The sequence below is a fragment of the Triticum dicoccoides genome, chromosome 1B (assembly GCF_002162155.2).
Source record: "Triticum dicoccoides isolate Atlit2015 ecotype Zavitan chromosome 1B, WEW_v2.0, whole genome shotgun sequence".
Classification (NCBI taxonomy): Eukaryota; Viridiplantae; Streptophyta; class Magnoliopsida; order Poales; family Poaceae; genus Triticum; species Triticum dicoccoides.
Window position 1 is genome coordinate 456,063,286 of NC_041381.1, and position 13,347 is coordinate 456,076,632.

Sequence of the window (13,347 nt, forward strand, 5' to 3'; positions counted from 1 at the left end):
ATATAAAAGCATGATGCAAAATGGACGTATCAACTCCCCCAAGCTTAGACCTCGCTTGTCCTCAACCGGAAACCGATATCGAAAAATATGTCCACATGTTTTGAGATAGAGGTGTCGATAAAATAAAATACGGACATGAGGGCATCATGATCATTCTTAGAACAGCAACACACACACACACAGATATATATATATATATATATATATATATATATATATATATATATTGTCATATTATTTCTTATGCTAAAGTACCGATCTATTCACAATATCAAGTATGAATCAGAAACTTCATTGAAAACTAGCAAACTATAATCTCAGTCATTGAGGCAATTGCATTTTATCATAACATCGAAAAGAGTCAAATGTAAGAGCTTTTCAGCAAGTCCACATACTCAACTATCATTTAGTCTTTCACAATTGCTAACACTCACGCAATACTTATGGGTATGAAGTTTTAATCGGACACAGAGAAAGATAGGGGCTTATAGTTTTGCCTCCCAACCTTTTACCTCAAGGGTAATTTCAACAATAATGCTTTATGAAAACCCACATCCAATTGGGTATATATATTAGGATCTTTCTAACACATAGTGCTTGCCAAAGGATAATGTGTAAAAAGGAAAGGTGAAGATCACATGACTCTTGTATAAGGTAGGAGACATAGAAGATAGGCCCTTCGCAGAGGGAAGCAGAGGTTGTCATATGCTTTTAGGGTTGGATGCACAAAATCTTAATGCAAAAGAACGTCACTTTATATTGCCACTTGTGATAGAGACCTTTATTATGCAGTCTGTCGCTTTTATTTCTTCCATATCACAAGCTCGTATAAAGCTTATTTTCTCCACACTAATAGATCATACATATTTAGAGAGCAATTTTTATTGCTTGCAACAATGACAACTTACTTGAAGGATCTTACTCAATCCATAGGTAGGTATGGTGGACTCTCATGGAAAAACTGGGTTTAGGATGTTTGGAAGCACAAGTAGTATCTCTACTTGGTGCTAAGAGTTTGGCTGGCATGAGGGGGAAAGGCAAGCTCAACATGTTGGATGATCCATGACAATATACTTTATTTCAGATATAAGAAAACATAACCCATTACGTTGTCTTCCTTATCCAACATCAACTTTTTAGCATGTCATATTTTAATGAGTGCTCACAATCATAAAAGATGTCCAGGATAGTATATTTATATGTGAAAACCTCTCTTTCTTTATTACTTCTTATTAATTGCAACGATGACCAAAACTATGTTTGTCAACTCTCAACAGCTTGTATTCATCATACTCTTTATATGTGAAGTCATTACTTTCCATAAGATCAATATGATCTTTTTGTTTATTTTTATTCTTTCTTTTTATTTTATTTCCTCAAGATCATAGCAAGATAGCAAAGCCCTCGACTAAAAACTAATATTTATTATATATAGCTCACGGACTTGATTACATAGATAGGGATCAACACAAAAACTAAAAGCTAAATCATACTAAATTTTATTCTACCAGATCAAGATATAACCAAAAGGGTCGAACTAAGAAAAACGGTAAATATAGAAGTGTAAGGGTGATACGATACCGGGGCACCTCCCCCAAGCTTGGCGGTTTCCAAGGGGAGTGCCCATACCCATGTGATTATGTCTCTTTCTTCGGAGGTGCTGATTATGGAGTTGTTGAAGATGGGTAGTCGCACATCGAGCATAGGAGATCCTCCAACTTGCGGATAATGCCCTTGAGTGCAGTGATATGCTCTTCCAACAAAATATTTTCACGTGTGAGATACTTATTTTGTATGCAAGCTAGCTCAATCATCTTGAAAGCTTCAATTTCAGTAGGGGTGAGATGATTGCAGTGGAGTTGAAGGAAGCCTTCTTCTTCTGCTTTCGGGACTTGTTCATCCACGGCCTTCTTGATCTTGTCACCTTCCTTGATTTCCCTGATTTCTTCTCACTTAGTCTCTATCTTCATTAGCCAAGCATTGTCGCCCATGTTCTTGGAGGAGGGGGACGACATGATGCCTGACCTTGAGAAAATCTGGTAGAAAACAACTCAAAAACAAAAACAGAAGATTTTGTCATGGTACGGTGGTAAAAACCTTCGGGAGATTATATAACGAATGTTTACCGACCAAAATAAGTATCGTGCAAGAAAATGAAGTCCGGAGGGCACACGAGGTGCCCACGAGGCACGGGGCGCGCCCAGAGGGTAGGGCACGCCCGCCACCCTCGTGGACGCCTCGTGTCCTTTCCAGACTACTTCTTATTTTCCTATTTCCTTCAATATTCCAAAACGGAGAAAATTGCTATTAGAACTGTTTTGGAGTCGGTTTACTTACCGTACCACATACCTATTCCTTTTCGGAGTCTGAAACATTCTGGAAAGTATCCCTTATGTACTCCTCCAGGGTTATGATGTCAATAACATTGGTTTCAACATTTATGGAATTACCTGAGATACATTGTTTCATTCTTTGACCACTCACCACCTTCAATTTATGCCTTAGAACTTGTTGATTTTTACGGCACCGGAATGATAGACCTCCTCGATAATGTAAGGACCTTCCCATTTAGAGAGAAGTTTTCCTGCAAAAAACCTTAAACGAGAGTTGTATAGCAAAACATAATCACCTACATTAAACTCACATTTTTTGTATCCTTTTGTCATGCCACCTTTTAACATTTTCTTTAAACAGTTTGGCATTCTCATAGGCCTGGGTTCTCCATTCATCAAGTGAGCTAATGTCAAATAGCCTCTTCTCACCGGCAAGTTTAAAATCATAATTGAGCTCTTTAATGGCCCAATATGCCTTATGTTCTAGTTCGAGAGGTAAGTGACATGCTTTTCCACAAACCATTTTATACGGAGACATACCCATAGGATTTTTATATGCAGTTCTATAGGCCCATAATGCATCATCAAGTTTCTTGGACCAATTCTTTCTGTATCTATTAATAGACTTTTGCAAAATTAATTTAAGCTCTCTATTACTCAATTCTACTTGACCGCTAGACTGTGGATGGTATGGAGATGCAATTCTATGGTTAACATCATACTTAGCAAGCATTTTACGAAAAGCACCATGAATAAAATGTGAACCACCATCAGTCATTAAATATCTAGGGACTCCAACCTCGGAAAAATAACTTCTTTAAGCATCTTAATAGAGGTGTTATGATCAGCACTACTAGTTGGAATAGCTTCTACCCACTTAGTAACATAATCAACAGCAACTAATATATGTGTATACCCATTAGAGGAAGGAAAAGGTCACATATAATCAAAGCCCCAAACATCAAATGGTTCAATAACAAGTGAATAGTTCATAGGCATTTCTTGACGTCTACTAAGATAACCAATTCTTTGACATTCATCACAAGCCAAGACAAACTTACGGGCATCTTTGAAGAGAGTAGGCCAATAAAAACCGGATTACAATATTTTATGTGCAGTTCTATCTCTCGCGTGATGTCCTCCATATGCCTCGCAGTGACACTAGCGTAGGATCTGTTCCTGTTCATGATCAGGTACACAATGTCTAATAACACCATCTACTCCTTCTTTATAAAGGTGTCGGTCATCCCAGAAGTAATGTCTTAAATCATAGAAAAACTTTTTCTTTTGCTGGTATGTGAAACTAGGTGGTATAAATTTAGTAACAATGTAATTAGCATAATCAGCATACCATGGAGCAGTACGAGAAGCATTTATGATAGCTAATTGTTCATCATGAAAGTTATCATCAATAGGTAGTGGGTCATCAAGAACATTCTCTAACCTAGACAAGTTGTCTGCAATTGGGTTCTCAACTCCCTTTCTATCAATAATATGCAAATCAAATTCTTGTAGCAAGAGAACACATCTAATAAGTCTAGGTTTAGCATCTTTCTTTTCCGTAAGGTATTTAATAGCAGCTTGATCAGTGTGAAGAGTTACTTTCGAATCGACAATATAAGGTCTGAACTTATCACAAGCAAACGCAACTCCTAAAAATTCTTTTTTAGTAGTAGCATAATTTCTCTGGGCACTGTCTAGAGTTTTACTAGCATATTGGATGACATTTAATTTCTTGTCAACCCTTTGTCCTAGAATTGCACCTACAGCATAATCACTAGCATCGCACATGATTTCAAAAGGTAAATTCCAATCAGGTGGCTTAACGATAGGTGCAGAAATCAATGCTTTCTTAAGTATTTCAAATGCTTCTACACAATCATCATCAAAGACAAAAAGAACTTTTTTTGTAGCAGATTAGTCAGAGGCCTAGAAATTTTTGAGATGTCTTTAATGAACGTCCTATAAAAACCGGCATGACCAAGGAAACTTCTTATACCTTTTATGTCCTTAGGACACAACATCTTTTCAATAGCATCAACTTTAGCTTTGTCAACTTCAATACCTCTTTCAGACATTTTATGCCCCAAGAAAATATCTTCATTAACCATAAAGTGGCACTTCTCCCAATTCAAGACAAGACTAGTTTCTTCACATCTCTGCAAGACTCGATCAAGGTTGCTTAAGCAATCATCAAAATAAGTTCCATACACGGAGAAATCATCCATGAAAACCTCAACAATCGTTTCACAAAAGTCAGAGAATATAGCAGTCATACATCTTGAAAGGTAGAAGGTGCATTACATAAGTCATGCGTCTATAAGCAAAGGTACCGAAAGGGTAAGTAAAAGTGGTCTTGTCCTGATCCTCTTTTGACACAGGTATTTGAGAGAAACCAGAATAACCATCTAGAAAGCAAAAAATGTGTATGTTTGGATAATCTTTCTAGCATTTGATCAATAAAAGGCAGAGGGTAATGATCTTTTCTAGTAGCTTTATTCAATTTGCGGGAATCAATTACCATTCTATAACCTGTAATAATTCTTTGTGGGATCAATTCTTCTTTATCATTAGGAACAACAGTAATACCTCCCTTCTTAGGGACACGATGGACGGGACTTACCCATTGACTATCAGCAATAGGACAAATTATACCTGCCTCCAGAAGCTTTAGTATTTCATTTCCTACCACTTCTTTCATCTTAGGGTTTAATAGTCATTGGTAATCAGCAACTGGTTTAGCGTCTTTCTCCAATTTTATTTTGTGCTGGCATAGAGTGGGGCTAACACCCTTAAGATCATCAAGAGTATATCCAATAGCAGCACGGTGATACGTCCATTTCGCATCATGCTATTATATCGATATTTATTGCATTATAGGCTGTTATTACACGTTATGTCACAATACTTATGGCTATTCTTTCTTATTTTACAAGGTTTAACATGAAGAGGGAGAATGCCGGCAGCTGGGATTCAGGGCTGGAAAAGGAGAAAATATTGGAGACCTATTCTGCACAGCTCCTAACATCCTGAAACTCCACGAAAGTCATGTGTGGAATTTATGATAATTATTGAGCGAAAGAAGTACCGGAGGGGGCCCACACCCTGGCCACGAGGGTGGGGGGCGCGCCCAAACTTACAGGGCACGCCCCCTACCTCGTGGGCCCCCTGGTGGCCCTCCGGTGCCTATCTTCTGCTATATGAAGTTGTTTACCTGGAAAAAATCATAAGAAAGCTTACGGGACGAAACTCCGCCGCCACGAGGCGGAACCAATCTAGGGCTCCGGGGGAGCTGTTCTGCTGGGGAAACTTCCCATCGGGAGGGGGAAATCATCACCATCGTCATCACCAATGATCCTCTCATCGGGAGGGGGTCAATCTCCATCAACATCTTCACCAGCACCATCTCCTCTCAAACCCTAGTTCATCTCTTGTATCCAATCTTTGTACCAAAACCTCACATTGGTACCTGTGGGTTGCTAGTAGTGTTGATTACTCCTTGTAGTTGATGCTAGTTGGTTTATCCAGTGGAAGATCATATATTCAGATCCTTAATGCATATTAATACCCCTCTAATGATGAACATGAATATGCTTTGTGAGTAGTTATGTTTGTTCCTGAGGACATGGGTGAAGTCTTGCTATTAATAGTCATGTGAATTTGGTATTCATTCGATATTTTGATGAGATGTATGTTGTATCTCCTCTAGTGGTGTTATGTGAACGTCGACTACATGACACTTCACCATTATTTGGGCGTAGAGGAAGGCATTTTGAAGTAATAAGTAGATGATAGGTTGCTAGAGTGACAGAAGCTTAAACCCTAGTTTATGCGTTGCTTTGTAAGGGGCTGATTTGGATCCACTTGTTTCATGCTATGGTTAGGTTTACCTTAATACTTCTTTTGTAGTTGCGGATCTTGCAATAGGGGTTAATCATAAGTGGGATGCTTGTCCAATAAAGGGCAGGACCCAAGAACCGGTCCACCCACATATCAAATTATCAAAGTAACGAACGTGAATCATACGAGCGTGATGAAAACTAGCTTGGCGATAATTCCCATGTGTACTCGGGAGCACTTTTCTCATTATAAGAACTTGTCCAGGCTTGTCCTTTGCTACAAAAAGGATTGGGCCACCTTGCTGCACCTTATTTACTTTTATTGCTTGTTACCCATTACAAATTATCTTATCACAAAACTATCTGTTACCTACAATTTCAGTGCTTGTAGAGAATACCTTACTGAAAACCGCTTGTCATTTCCTTCTGCTCCTCGTTGGGTTCAACACTCTTACTTATCGAAAGGACTAGGATATATCCCCTACACTTGTGGGTCATCAAGACTCTTTTCTGGCGCCGTTGCCAGGGAGTGAAGTGCCTTTGGTGAGTGGAACTTGGTAAGGAAACATTTATATAGTGTGCTGAAATTTACTGTCACTTGTTACTATGGAAACTAATCCTTTGAGGGGCTTGTTCGGAGTATCTTCACCCTGACCAGTAGAGCAAAGAGTTTCTCCTCAACCTACTGAACCTATTTAAAATGTTTACTTTGAAATTCCTTCGGGTATGATAGAGAAACTGCTAGCTAGTCCCTTTGCAGGAGATGGAACATTGCATCCCGATTTACACCTTATCTATGTGGATGAAGTTTGTGGATTATTTAAGCTTGCAGGTATGCCCGATGATGTTGTTAAGAAGAAGGTCTTCCCTTTATCTTTGAAGGGAGATGCATTAACATGGTATAGGCTATGTGATGATATGGGATCTTGGGACTATAAACGATTGAAATTGGAATTTCACCTTAAGTTTTATACCATGCATCTTATTCATCGTGATCATAATTATATATATAATTTTTGGCCTCGTGAAAGAGAAAGTACCGCTCAAGCTTGGGGGAGGCTTAATTCAATGTTAAATTCATGCCCCAATCATAAGCTCTCAAGAGAAATGATTATTCAAAAAATTTATGCTTGGCTTTCTCTCAATGATCGCACCATGCTCGATACTTCTTGTGCTGGTTCTTATATGCTGAAGACTATTGAATTCAAGTGGGACTTATTGGAAAGAATTAAATGCAACTCTGAAGATTGGGGTTCCGACGATGGTAAGGAGTTAGGTATGACACCTAAGTTTGATTGTGTTAAGTCTTTTATGGATACCGATGCTTTTCGTGGATTTAGCACTAAATATGGACTTGACTCTGAGATAGTAGCTTCTTTCTGTGAATCATTTGCTACTCACGTCGATCTCCCCAAGGAGAAATGGTTTAAATATAATTCTCCCACTGAAGTAAAAGTAGTTGCACCTGTTACAGTTGAAGAAAAGACTATTACTTATAATGATCCTATTGTTCCTACTACTTATGTTGAGAAACCACCTTTCCCTATTAGGATAAAGGATCATGCTAAAGCTTTAACTGTTGTTCGTAAGAGTAATACTAGAACATATACACCTCCGGAGCAAATTAAAGTTGAACCTATTATTGCTATGGTTAAAGATCTCTTGGCTGATAATATTGATGGGCATGTTATTTGTTTTTGTGATGAAGCTGCTAATATTGCTAGACCCGATGCTAAGATACATAGACCTGTCGTAGGCATGCCTCTTATATCTGTTAAAATAGGAGATCATTGTTATCATGGCTTATGTGATATGGGTGCTAGTGCTAGTGCAATACCTTTTTCCTTATATAAAGAAATTATGCATGATATCACACCCGCTGAAATAGAAGATATTGATGTTACCATTAAGCTTGCAAATAGAGGTACTATTTCACCAATGGGTATTGTTAGAGATGTCAAAGTCTTGTGTGGGAAAGTTAAATATCCTGATGATTTTCTTGTTCTTGGTTCCCCACAAGATAGCTTTTGTCCCATTATATTTGGTAGACCCTTCTTGAATACTATTAATGCTAAGATTGATTGTGAAAAGGATGTTGTTACAATTGGCTTGGGGGATATGAAACATGAGTTTAATTTTGCTAAAATCCGTAGACAGCCCCATGATAAAGAATTGCCTAGTAAGGATGAAATTATTGGTCTTGCTTCTATTGTCGTGCCTCCTAATGATACTTTAGAACAATATTTGATAGATCATGAAAATGATATGTTTATGAATGAAAGAAGGGAGATAGATGAAGTATTCTTTAAACAGGGACCTATTTTGAAACACAACTTGACTGTTAAAATTCTAGGGGATCCTCCACCACCCAAGGGTGATCCCGTGTTTGAGCTTAAACCTTTACCTGATACTCTTAAATATGCTTATCTTGATGAAAAGAAGATATATCCTGTTATTATTAGTGCTAACCTTTCAGAGCAGGAAGAGGAAAGATTATTGAAAACTCTGAAGAAGCACCGTGCTGCTATTGGATATACTCTTGATGATCTTAAGGGCATTAGTCCCACTCTATGCCAACACAAAATAAAATTGGAAGAAGACACCAAACCAGTTAGAGATCATCAACGACGGTTAAATCCTAAGATGAAAGAAGTGGTAAGAAAAGAAATACTAAAGCTCCTTGAGGCAGGTATAATTTATCCCGTTGCTGATAGTCAGTGGGTAAGTCATCTCCATTGTGTCCCTAAGAAGGGAGGTATTACTGTCGTTCCTAATGATAAAGATGAATTGATCTCGCAAAGAATTATTACAGGTTATAGGATGGTAATTGGATTTTGTGAATTAAATAAAGCCACTAAGAAAGATCATTACCCTTTACCTTTTATTGATCAAATGCTAGAAAGACTATCCAAACATACACATTTCTGCTTTCTAGATGGTTACTCTGGTTTCTCTTAAATACCTGTGTCAGCGGATGATCAAGCAAAGACTACTTTTACTTGCCCTTTCGGTACTTTTGCTTATAGACGTATGCCTTTTGGTTTAAGTAATGCACCTGTACCTTCCAAAAATGTATGATGGCTATATTCTCTGACTTTTGTGAAAAGATTTCTGAGGTATTCATGGATGATTTCTTCGTTTATGGATCCTCTTTTGATGATTGCTTGAGCAACCTTGATCGAGTTTTGCAGAGATGCGAAGATACTAGTCTTGTTTTGAATTGGGAAAAGTGCCACTTTATGGTTAATGAAGGCATTGTCTTGGGACATAAAATTTTTGAAAGAGGTATTGAAGTTGATAAAGCTAAAGTTGATGCTATTGAAAAGATGTCATGTCCCAAGGACATTAAAGGTATAAGAAGTTTCCTTGGTCATGCCGGTTTTTACAGGAGGTTCATTAAGGACTTTTCTAAAATCTCTAGGCCTCTGACTAATTTATTGCAAAAAGATATTCCTTTTATCTTTGATGATGATTGTGTAGAAGCATTTCAAATACTTAAGAAAGCTTTGATCACTGCACCTATTGTTCAGCCACCTGATTGGAATTTACCCTTTGAAATTATGTGTGATGCTAACGATTATGCTGTAGGGGCTGTTCTAGGACAAAGAGTTGATAAGAAACTAAATGTTATTCAATATGCTAGTAAAACTCTAGACACTGCACAGAGAAATTATGCTACTACTAAAAAAGAATTCTTAGCAGTTGTATTTGCTTGTGATAAGTTCAGACCTTACATTGTTGATTCTAAAGTAACTATTCACACTGATCATGTTGCTATTAAATATCTTATGGAAAAGAAAGATGTTAAGCCTAGAGTTATTAGATGGGTTCTCTTGCTACAAGAATTTGATTTGCATATTATTGATAGAAAGGGAGTTGAGAACCCCGTTGCAGACAACTTGTCTAGGTTAGAGAATGTTCTTGATGACCCACTACCTATTGATGATAGCTTTCCCGATGAACAATTAGCTGTCGTAAATGCCTCTCGTACTGCTCCATGGTATGGTGATTATGCTAATTACATTGTTGCTAAATTTATACCACCTAGTTTCACATACCAGCAAAAGAAAATGTTCTTTTATGATTTAAGACATTACTTCTGGGATGGCCCACACCTTTATAAAGAAGGAGTAGATGGTGTTATTAGACGTTGTGTATGTGAGCATGAACAGGAACATATCCTACACAAGTGTCACTCCGAGGCATATGAAGGACACCACGCTGGAGATAGAACTGCACATAAGGTATTGCAATCCGGTTTTTATTGGCCTACTCTCTTCAAAGATGCCCGTAAGTTTGTCTTGTCTTGTGATGAATGTCAGAGAATTGGTAATATTAGTAGACGCCCAGAAATGTCTATGAATTATTCTCTTGTTATTGAACCATTTGATGTTTGGGGCTTTGATTATATGGGACTGTTTCCTGCCTCTAATGGATATACACATATTTTAGTTGTTGTTGATTACGTTACTAAGTGGGTAGAAGCTATTCCAACTAGTAGTGCTGATCATAACACCTCTGTTAAGATTCTTAAAGAAGTTATTTTTCCGAGGTTTGGAGTCCCTAGATACTTAATGACTGATGGTGGTTCACATCTTATTCATGGTGCTTTTCGTAAAATGCTTGCTAAGTATGATGTTAATCACAGAATTGCATCTCCTTATCACCCACAGTCTAGTGGTCAAGTAGAGTTGAGTAATAGAGAGCTCAAATTAATTTTGCAAAAAACTGTTAATAGATCTAGAAAGAATTGGTCCAAGAAACTTGATGATGCATTACGGGCCTATAGAACTGCATATAAGAATCCTATGGGTATGTCTCCATATAAAATGGTTTATGGAAAAGCATGTCACTTACCTCTCGAACTAGAACATAAGGCATATTGGGCTATTAAAGAGCTCAATTATGATTTCAAACTTGCCAGTGAGAAGAGGTTATTTGACACTAGCTCACTTGATGAATGGAGAACCCAAGCATATGAGAATGCCAAGCTATTTAAAGAAAAGGTTAAAAGATGGCATGACAAAAGGATACAAAAGTGTGAGTTTAACGTAGGTGATTATGTGTTGCTATTCAACTCTCATTTAAGATTTTTTGCAGGAAAACTTCTCTCTAAATGGGAGGGCCCTTATGTTATCGAGGAAGTCTATCGTTCCGGTGCCATAAAAATCAACAACTTTGAAGGCACAAACCCGAAGGTGGTGAACTGTCAAAGAATCAAACATTATATCTCAGGTAAACCTATAAATGTTGAAACTAATATTATTGAAACCGTAACCCTGGAGGAATACATAAGGGACACTTTCCAGAACGTTTCAGACTCTGAAAAGGAATAGGTATGTGGTACGGTAAGTAAACCGACTCCAAAACAGTTCTAATAGCAATTTTTCTCTGTTTAGGAATATTTAAGAAAATAGGAAAATAAGAAGTAGTCTGGGAAGGACACGAGGTGTCCACAAGGGTGGAGGGCGCGCCCTACCTTACTGGGCGCGCCCCCCTGCCTCGTGGGCACCTTGTGTGCTCTCTGAACTCCGTTTTCTTGCATGATACTTCTTTTAGTCGGTAAAAATTCATTATATAATCTCCCGAAAGTTTTGACCACCGTATCACGCAAAAATCTTTTATCTTTGTTTCGAGCTATTTCTGTTACAAATTTAGAGCAAGATGTCTTCTCAAGAGTCAGTTGGGGAGAGTCGGGTGTCTCACCCTACGCAGGGTCCAGGAGCAAACAACGACGCTTATCACTTTGGGCCATCAACGGAGGATGAGATGGAGGCCGACTTTAAAAGGATAGATGCCATGGAGGAGGATCAAGAAGTTACCTCTCGCTTCCAAGCAGGATTCATGATGGGGGAACTACAGGGCTCGGCTATTCCAAACTCGGTCATCCCTTCCAATGTTAAATTTCTTTCTTATGAAAATATGAAAACGAGTGTCACTTGTTCTCTAGAAGCTATGCAGCATCCTTGGGTAAAAGGAGCTTTAGCCGTCACGGGTAAGCTCTGCAAGGAAAATATGGACCTCAAGCAACAAGTCAATAAGCTCGAGGAGGAGAATCGTATCCTGAGGGGCATCATTGCCAAGAAGATCACAACACCAACTCTGAAGAAGGAGACATAATCACATGGGTATGGGCACTCCCCTTGGCAACTGCCAAGCTTGGGGGAGGTGCCCCGGTATGGTATTACCATCACACTCCTATCTTTACCGTTTTTCTTAAGTTCGACCCTTTTGGTAATATCTTGATCTAGTAGAATAAAGTATTGGTATGAATTAGTTTTTTGAGTTTCACTTAGTGATCCCTCTATGCAACCGAGTCTGTGAGCTATATATAATAAAGATTAGTGTTGAGTCAAGGGATTTGCTATCTTGCTATGATCATAAGTGCACAAAAGAACAAAAAAGAATAAAAGAGTTCATATTGATCTTATGGATAGTAATGACTTCACACATAAAGAGTGTGAGGCTTAAAAGTTGTTGAGAGTTGGCAAACATAGTTTTGGTCATCGTTGTAATTAATAGGAAGTAATAAAGAAAGAGAGGTTTTCACATATAAATATACTATCTTGGACATCTTTTATGATTGTGAGCACTCATTAAAGTATGACATGCTAAAGAGTTGATGTTGGACAAGGAAGACAATGTAATGGGTTATGTCTTCTCACATCTCAGTTAAAGTATATTGTCATGGATCATCCAACATGTTGAGCTTGCCTTTCCCCCTCACGCTAGCCAAATTCCTTGCACCAAGTAGAGATATTACTTGTGCTTCCAAATATCCTTAAACCCAGTTTTGCCATGAGAGTCGACCATACCTACCTATGGATTGAGTAAGATCCTTCAAGTAAGTTGTCATGTTGCAAGCAATAAAAATTGCTCCCTAAATATGTATGACTTATTAGTGCGGAGAAAATAAGCTTTATACGATCGTGTGATATGGAAGTAATAAAAGCGACGGACTGCATAAAAAGGTTCATATCACAAGTGGCAATATAAAGTGACGTTCTTTTGCATTAAGATTTCATGCATCCAAACCTAAAAGCACATGACAACCTCTGCTTCCCTCTGCGAAGGGCCTATCTTTTACTATATGTCTATTACATTATGCAAGAGTCAAGGTGATCCTCACCTTTCCCTTTTTCATTTTATCCTTTGGCAAGCACCTCGTGTTGGAA